Genomic DNA, 8,899 nt, shown 5'->3' on the forward strand with positions numbered 1-8,899 from the left:
GAGGGCCAGTGCGGCTGTTTTGTTTTCGGCGCGGAGTGCTATGTCCGAATCGCTGGCGAGAGTGATGATTCCATTGGACTCGGGCATTTTGAGCTTCATGTACCCATGATGGGGTACGGCTTGGAAGATTGTGAATGTCTCCCGTCCTAAAAGAGCGTGATAACCACTGCTGAACGGGGCCACTTGGAATGTAATTTCTTTGAACCTGTAATTATCTGGCGTGCCGAATACCACATCTAGTGTGATTTTCCCAGCACAACGTGCTTCCCGACTGGGGATGATTCCTCTAAAGGTTGTGCTACTTTACTCAATGCGGTTCCAGTCTATTTCCATCTTTTGAAGAGTTTCCTCATAGATGAGGTTTAATCCGCTGCCGCCGTACATGAGTACTTTGGTGAGTCGAAAGCCGTCCACGATTGGACTGAGGACCAGTGCGGCTGGTGCTCGGGCTGTTCGGAGTTTAGGTTCGTCACTGGCATTGAAGGTAATAGACGTGTCACTCCATGGATTTATTGTTGCTACGTGGCAGATTTCAGCCATGCTGCGGAGTGTTCGTTTGCACCTATTATTTGATGCGAAGGTCTTAAAGACTGTTAACACCGTATTGTTATCCACGGGATGGTGCTCTGTGGTATTTGGGAGAAGAAGATCCTCACCACTTTTGGCCACCTGCCGGAGTATCCAACATGCTCTAAGGCTGTGCATTGGTATTGTATCCGTTGTACTATGAATTTTGCAGGGTCCATTGAGCCATCCCTCCAGTACGGTTCCATGCCCTGTAGAGGGTTTTTTCTCTTTGGTAGTTGACCCAGGTGTATTGTGATAATGCACCCTTTTATTTCGGACTAGGTTTGTATTCAGGGCCGGATTATCCCAAAAGTTTGTTTCGGTTTTCCAGGCACTTTCCATCGCACAGTACTTTCGTACTATGGACGCCAAGTCAGCAAAGCGTGTTATCTCACGGCGATTTATGGCGTTAAGGATTCCCTTGTCCGTGCAATTATTGCAGAAAAATAGGATTGTGTCTTCCTCGCGACAGTCATTAACCTTGTTCATCACAAGGAGGAATCTGGCCCAATAGTGATGCACTGTTTCCTGGGGCTCTTGCCTGATGTGGGAAAGATCGCTTATATTTGGGTGGGTGGGTGGAATTGAATCCGAACCCTTACCTGATCTGGGATCTAGGGGCCGAGGAGTTTCTAATTTTGGAAGTTCCGGTTCCGGGGTGTTACCCGATAATCCTGGTCCGCTGCCTGACTCTAATTTCAGGGATTGGATGTTGTCCTCCCGCGAACGGGCGTCCGGCTCGGAGAGCTCAGGAATCCGGACATAGTTGGTCCTCAAGATAGAGAAAGGGTCGCCACATTGTTCCTCCACCACTGCAATATGATGGGTGACCGGTGGAGAGTTAATCTCCCTTTGATCGGGTTTAAGCCCAATCTGATCATAGTCCGTAGCGACTCCCAAGGCGGCGATGCGATCCAAGAGCTCGTTTAAGGAGGCGAGCTCCATTGGATCCATCTGTTCGGCGAGTGCCGATTTGACGTGGAGGCTGTTTTCGATGACCCGAGAAGTCATCGTCGGCGCGGCGGCCGAACAGGCAGTCATGATGAAACTGCCTAGCCGGAGAGTTTGGCCGACAGCCAAAGCTCCCCCAACAGTAGTACCGTCTTTAAAGACGAGACGAGACATCCTTCCTTCTAGCGACGGCACAGAGGAACTCTCAATGAAAGCACCAATGTCGGTGTCAAAATCGGCGGATCTCGGGTAGGGGGTCCCGAACTGTGCGTCTAAGGCGGATAGTAACAGGAAGTAGGGAACACGATGTTTTACCCAGGTTCGGGCCCTCCTGATGGAGGTAAAACCCTACGACCTGCTTGATTAATATTGATGATATGGGTAGTACAAGAGTAGATCTACCACGAGATCGGAGAGGCTAAACCCTAGAAGCTAGCCTATGGTATGATTGTATGTTGTCCTACGGACTAAAACCCTCCGGTTTATATAGACACCGGAGGGGACTAGGGTTACACAAGGTCGGTCACAAAGGAGGTGATATACATATCCGTATTGCCTAAGCTTGCCTTCCACGCCAAGTAGAGTCCCATCCGGACACGAGACGAAGTCTTCAATCTTGTATCTTCATAGTCCAACAGTCTGGCCAAAGGATATAGTCCGGCTGTCCGGAGACCCCCTAATCGAGGACTCCCTCAGGCTGATTTGGATCCATATGATTCATGCTATGGTTAGGTTTACCTTAATATTTTTGTTGTAGTTGCGGATGCTTGCAATAGAGGTTAATCATAAGTGCGATGCTTGTCCAAGTAAGGACAGTACCCAAGCGCCGGTCCACCCACATACCAAATTATTAAAGTACCGAACGCGAATCATACGAACATGATGAAAACTAGCTTGACGATATTCCCATGTGTCCTCGGGAGCACTTTTCTTTATATAAGAGTTTGTCCAGGCTTGCCCTTTGCTACAAAAAGGATTGGGCCACCTTGCTGCACTTTATTTACTTTTGTTACTTGTTGCTCGTTACAAATTATCCTATCACAAAACTATCTGTTACCACTTATTTCAGTACTTGCAGAGAATACCTTGCTGGAAACCGCTTATCATTTCCTTCTGCTCCTCGTTGGGTTCGACACTCTTACTTATCAAAAGGACTACGATAGATCCCCTATACTTCTGGGTCATCAGGTCCAGACTTGGGCTTCTTCCCTTGAGCAGCAACTGGCTTGTTGTTCTTCTTGAAGTTCCCCTTCTTCCCTTTGCCCTTTTTCTTGAAACTAGTGGTCTTGTTCACCATCAACACATGATGCTCCTTCTTGATTTCTACCTCTGCGGCCTTTAGCATCGCGAAGAGCTCGGGAATTGTCTTTTCCATTCCTTGCATATTATAGTTCATGACGAAGCCTTTATAGCTTGGTGGAGGTGATTGAAGAACTCTGTCAATGACACTATCATCAGGAAGATTAACTCCCAGCTGAGTCAAGTGGTTATGGTACCCAGACATTCTGAGTATGTGTTCACTGATAGAACTATTCTCCACCATTTTGTAGTTGTAAAACTTGTTGGAGACTTCATATCTCTCAACTCGGGCATTTGCTTGAAATATTAACTTCAACTCCTAGAACATCACATATGCTCCATGACGTTCAAAACGTCTTTGAAGTCCCGATTCTAAGCCGTAAAGCATGGCACATTGAACAATCGAGTAGTCATCAGCTTTGCTCTGCCAGACGTTCATAACGTCCGGAGTTGCTCCTGCAGCGGGTCTTGCACCTAGCGGTGCTTCCAGGACGTAATTCTTCTGTGCAGCAATGAGAATAATCCTGAAGTTACGGACCCAGTTCGTGTAGTTGCTACCATCATATTTCAAGTTAGCTTTCTCTAGGAACGCATTAAAATTCAAGGGAACGGTAGCACCGGCCATTGATCTACAACAACATAGATATGCAAAAACTATTAGGTACTAAGATCATGATAAATTAAATTTCAATTTAATCATATTACTTAAGAACTCCCACTTAGATAGACATCTCTCTAGTCATCTAAATGATCATGTGATCCATATCAACTAAACCATGTCCGAATGGTGAACATCTCTATGTTGATCATATCTACTATATGATTCACATTTGACCTTTCGGTCTCAGTGTTCCGAGGCCATATCTGCATATGCTAGGCTCGTCAAGTTTAACCCGAGTATTCTGCACATGCAAAACTGGCTTGCACCCATTGTAGGTGAACGTAGAGCTTATCACACCCGATCATCACGTGGTGTCTCGGCACGATGAACTGTAGCAATGGTGCATACCCAGGGAGAACACTTATACCTTGAAATTTAGTGAGAGATCATCTTATAATGCTACCGCCGTACTAAGCAAAATAAGATGCATAAAGGATAAACATCACATGCAATCAAAATATGTGACATGATATGGCCATCATCATCTTGTGCCTTTGATCTCCATCTCCAAAGCACCGTCATGATCTCCATCGTCACCGGCTTGACACCTTGATCTCCATCGTAGCATCGTTGTCGTCCCGCCAACTATTGCTTCTACGACTATCACTACCGCTCGGTGATAAAGTAAAGCAATTACATGGAGATTGCATTTCATACAATAAAACGACAACCATTAGGCTCCTGCCAGTTGCCGATAACTTTTACGAAACATGATCATGTCATACAATAACGTATATCACATCATGTCTTGACCATATCACATCACAACATGCCCTGCAAAAACAAGTTAGACGTCCTCTACTTTGTTGTTGCAAGTTTTATGTGGCTGCTACGGGCTTCTAGTAAGAACCGTTCTTACCTACGCATCAAAACCACAACAGTGATTTATCAAGTTTGTTGTTTCAACCTTCAACAAGGACCGGCCGCGGTCAAATTCGATTCAACTAAAGTTGGAGAAACAGACACCCGCCAGCCACCTTTATGCAAAACTAGTTGCATGTCTGTCGGTGGAACCGGTCTCATGAACGTGGTCATGTAAGGTTGGTCCGGGCCACTTCATCCAACAATACCGCCAAATCAAAATAAGATGTTGGTGGTAAGAAGTATGACGATCACCGTCCACAACTCTTTGCGTTCTACTCGTGCATATCATCTACGCATAGACCTGGCTCGGATGCCACTGTTGGGAAACGTAGCATGCAATTTCAAAAAAATTCATACACTCACAAGATCTATCTAGGAGATGCATAGCAACGAGAGGGGGTGAGTGTGTCCACGTACCCTCATAGACCGAAAGCGGAAGCGTTTGACAACACGGTTGATGTAGTTGAACTTCTTCTCGTTCCGACCAATCAAGTACCGAACGTACGTCACCTCCGAGTTCTGCACACGTTCAGCTCGATGACGTCCCTCGAACTCTTGATCTAGCAAAGTGTCGAGGAGAGTTTCGTCGGCACAACGGCATGGTGACGGTGATGGTGAAGTGATCCGCGTAGGGCTTCGGCTAAGCACTACGTGAATATGACCGGGGGCGTAAATTGTGGAGGAGGGCGCCGCACACGGCTAACAATGTTTGTTGTGTGTTCTAGGTGCCCCCTCCCCACATATATATATAGGTGGGAGGGGGATGGGACAGCCATGGGGCGCCCCAAGTAGGAGGAATCCTACTTGGGGGCCTTGTCCAATTCGTCCCCCTTACCATCTTTTCCGGAGAGGGAAGGAAAGGGGAGAGAGGAGGGAAGGAAGGGGGAGGCCGAATTACCTCCCCTTCCTTCTCTCTTCCCCTTTTCCTTTCCCCTTCCTATTCGGCCAGGGGGGCGCAGCCGGCCATGCTGGCTGATGTGTTTCCCCTCTTGGCCCAATAGGCCCATATAGTTTGCCAGGGGTAGCCCGGAACCCCTTTCGGTGACCCGATACGTACCCGGTACCCCCGGAACACTTCCGGTGTCCAAATACTATTGTCCTATATATGAATATTTACCTCTCAACCATTTCAAGACTCCTCGTCATGTCCTTGATCTCATCCGGGACTCCGGAAAACATTTGGTCACCAAATCACATAACTCATATAATACAAAATCGTCATCAAACGTTAAACGTTCTGACCCTACGGGTTCGAAAACTATGTAGACATGACCGAGACACCTCTCTGGACAATAACTAATAGCGCAACCTGGATGCTCATATTGGTTCCCACATATTCTACGAACATCTTTATCGTACCGTAATGACAACATACGTTATTCCCTTTGTCATCGGTATGTTACTTGCCCAAGATTCGATCGTCGGTATCTTCATACCTAGTTCAATATCGTTACCGTCAAGTCTCTTTATTCGTTCCATAATTCATCATCCCGTAACTAACTCATTAGTCACATTGCTTGCAAGGCTTATTATGATGTGCATTACCGAGAGGGCCCAGAGATACCTCTCCGATACTTAGAGTGACAAATCCTAATCTTGATCTATGCCAACCCAACAAACACCTTCGGAGATACCTGTAGAGCATCTTTATAATCACCCAGATACGTTGTGACGTTTGATAGGACACAAGGTATTCCTTGGGTATTCGGGAGTTGCATAATCCCATAGTCAAAGGAATATGTATAAGTCATGAAGAAAGCAATAGCAATAAAACTTAACGATCATTATGCTAAGCTAACGGGTGGGTCTTGTCCATCACATCATTCTCCTAATGATGTGATCCCGTTCATCAAATGACAACACATGTCTATGGTTAGGAAACTTAACCATCTTTGATTAACAAGCTAGTCTAGTAGAGGCTTACTAGGGACACGGTGTTTTGTCTATGTATCCACACATGTATCAAGTTTCCGGTTAATACAATTCTAGCATGAATAATAAACATTTATCATGATATAAGGAAATATAAAATAACAACTTTATTATTGCCTCTAGGGCATATTTCCTTCAAAAACAACATGATGCCCCCATGTTTGGTTTTGGTAATGGATGACAATCCCTATGGACTAATGGTTGCTTTGAGTTATACTTTAAGGTTTGTCCATAGGCATTGCTTGAAGACCATATGTTGACCAATGTGTTATTCAAGGAGTTATCAAGATTGGTCATGTGAGAGTTGAGCCTATTGCAAGCATGTCTTGAATAAGAAGATTATATGAACATGCATGTTTACCTTCTAGGTATCATCTTTATGAAGAGATAAGATAAGATACAAGGTTGACCAAGACTAAGTAAAAAGAGTGATTCAAGTTGATCAACACACTAAGCGTAGAAGATGTATCGAATGAGATCAAGTGACCCTATGGTATGGTAAGCATTATCTATTACACTTTGTGTACTCACCCATGGTCTATGTGAGAGTTTTTGTGGTGTTAGGTATGTTTCCATGGTCTTGCATCAAAAGGAAGATCTCTTATAACCCATGGAGGATGACATCAAGTGGTGATCGTCATCAAGGTTGTGGTGTGCAAGTTCAAGTGGAGTATCACGAAGAGATTACATTCTTGAAGCTTGGCGTCCATTGTGGTGACAATGGACATGTGAACATGTGCGAAGAGAGGCTCACCCATAGTGGAGGGTGGGGGAGCAATCTACTAGTCTTCATCAAGCCAGCACAATGAAGAAAGGTGGTGATCGTCATCATCTAGCACAAGTGGGCTATGCGCAAGGCAAATGTTTGTCCTTGATAGATTTTCTCTTTACCGATCTTATGGTGTTAGTTGGGAGACTGAGTTATAGGATCGATAATCGTACTATGAAGGGGGGCTCTGTAGTAAGTAACTTGATCGTATCATTCGGAGAGAGCTCAAAGCATTGCATCTTTGGCATCATATTTCTTGGTTCTTCTTTGGCTCTTCTCTTTGTGAGTTTTGGGTCTTGTGGTTTTCTTCATGACAAGCTCAAATTCATAAAAAATGGATCTTATATGCATCTTCTATTGTGTTTTTTATGTTGGAGTTTTTGTCGGATCATATTTCGGGAAGGTTCTATACCATATCCTATTGGCATCTATTCTCCATTGCTGGTTCATAATATATTCAGTTCTTGTTGGATAATACTTTTGTCATCTAACCAACAAGCTTGAGTTTGCTGATTTCGGAGTTCATTTGCAGAAGTTATGGCAGTTTTGGTCTTACTTGCATCCAATTGTTTGCCTGAGTAATTTTTTAAGCACCCAGGCGGTAGTACTACTCTGGTCCATGGTAGTACCGCTTAGGTGGTACTTCCGCGGATCAGTGCTGCTCCTACTACCGCTTCGGAAATGGCTTCTGGTGATCTGTATTTTATAAACGAAAGTGGCACGGTTGTAGCACGGTAGTACCGTGCTATGCGGTACTTCCGCTCTACCACCACTCCAGTACATCTGGTTCCTCTGTACCCAGTGACATTTAGTGGTAGTACCACTCTAGTACTAGTTGTACTCACCGTCTACGGCTAGAACTATCGCTCTAGGCGCTAGTACCGCTCCCCTGAGCGGTAATACCGCTTGTGCACGACCAGTGCACTTAACGGTTGGATTCGAGCCCCCACTATAAAAAGGGGTCTTCTTCCCCATTGCCTCTAATGACTTTTGGCAAGCTTTCTCCTCCATTGTTGACCTCCAAAAGCTTTGCCTTCTCTCCATTCCTCTCATGGATCTTGCATCTTTTTGAGGAAAAAGAGAGAGGAGATCTAGATCTACGTTCTCCACCAGTCCATCTCTCCTCTTAGTGAGGGGAACCTTGTGGATCTAGATCTTGGAGTTCTTTTGTGTTCTCCTTGTTCTTCCTCTCAAATTCCTCCACAACTTTTGTTGCTTTGGTGGGATTTGAGAGTGAGGAACTTGAGCACTTCGTGTGTTCTTGTCATTCATTAGTTGCATCGGCTTGAGAGTGAGGAACTTGGGCGCCCTAGACGGTTGGTGGTGTCTTGGAGCTCAACCATTCTGGTGTAAAACTCCAGCCAAGCTTCGGGGCCCCCAAATAGGTTTTGGAGATTGCCCCGAATAATTTGTACGGGTTCGGTGACCGCCCCTAAGGATTGCCAATTGTACCAGTTGTACAAGTTCTATGACCACCCTCAAGGTTTCCTTAGTGGAATCACGACATCTTGCATTGTGCGAGGGCGTCAGGAGATTACGGTGGCCCTAGTGGCATTTGGGGGAGCATCGTGCCTCCATACCGCTACAAACGAAGATTAGCATCCACAAGGGTGTGAACTTCAGGATCATCGTCGTCTCCGTGTGCCTCGCCTATCTCTTACCCGAGCCCTTTACTTATGCACTTTACTTTGTGTTAGCCATAGTATTTAATGTTATATATCTTCCTATCACTCAGTTGTTTATCTTGCTTAGCATAGGTGTTGGTGCACATAGGTGAGCCTATTTTATTTAGGTTTTATGCTTGACAAACTAAACGATAGTTTTATTTCGCATTTGTTCAAGCTTAACCCATAGTT

This window comes from Triticum aestivum, chromosome 5A (genome assembly GCF_018294505.1).
Source record: "Triticum aestivum cultivar Chinese Spring chromosome 5A, IWGSC CS RefSeq v2.1, whole genome shotgun sequence".
Lineage (NCBI taxonomy): Eukaryota > Viridiplantae > Streptophyta > Magnoliopsida > Poales > Poaceae > Triticum > Triticum aestivum.